This window comes from Triticum aestivum, chromosome 4A, assembly GCF_018294505.1.
Source record: "Triticum aestivum cultivar Chinese Spring chromosome 4A, IWGSC CS RefSeq v2.1, whole genome shotgun sequence".
Taxonomy (NCBI): domain Eukaryota; kingdom Viridiplantae; phylum Streptophyta; class Magnoliopsida; order Poales; family Poaceae; genus Triticum; species Triticum aestivum.
This window is the reverse complement of record NC_057803.1, coordinates 543,186,285-543,186,774: the sequence shown is the minus strand read 5'-3', so window position 1 is coordinate 543,186,774 and position 490 is coordinate 543,186,285.

Genomic DNA, 490 nt, shown 5'->3' with positions numbered 1-490 from the left:
AGTGATTTGGTCAATCTCAATATGATGTGTCGGCTTAATCTCTCGAAGATGCTCATATGATTAACATGTGTGTGCAAATACTCATAAATGTGAGTGTATATGCGTATATACAAGGGTCTGTACTGTGTTAAAAATACTCCCTTCGTCCCATAATATGAAAGTGTTTTTGATACTACACTAATATGAAAAACACTCCTACATTATATTATAATAAGACGGAGGGAGTACGTAATAAGGTAGACAAATGGTCTAACTTCAAAAAAAAAAGGTAGACAAATGGTCTACTTTCCTTTATTTCCAAAAAAATACGTGGGAGACCGCACACGTGGTCACGCACGCAGACGGGCACACGATACCCTGTGAGACCGCACACGTTGTCCCTCCTTTTTTTACCACGAACACCCCATTCACCGCGAAAATAATGCCAACTCTGTTTCAGGCACCCTTCGATATTTTTGCTTTAAAAAAAAAAACTCTGATCAGGCACCCG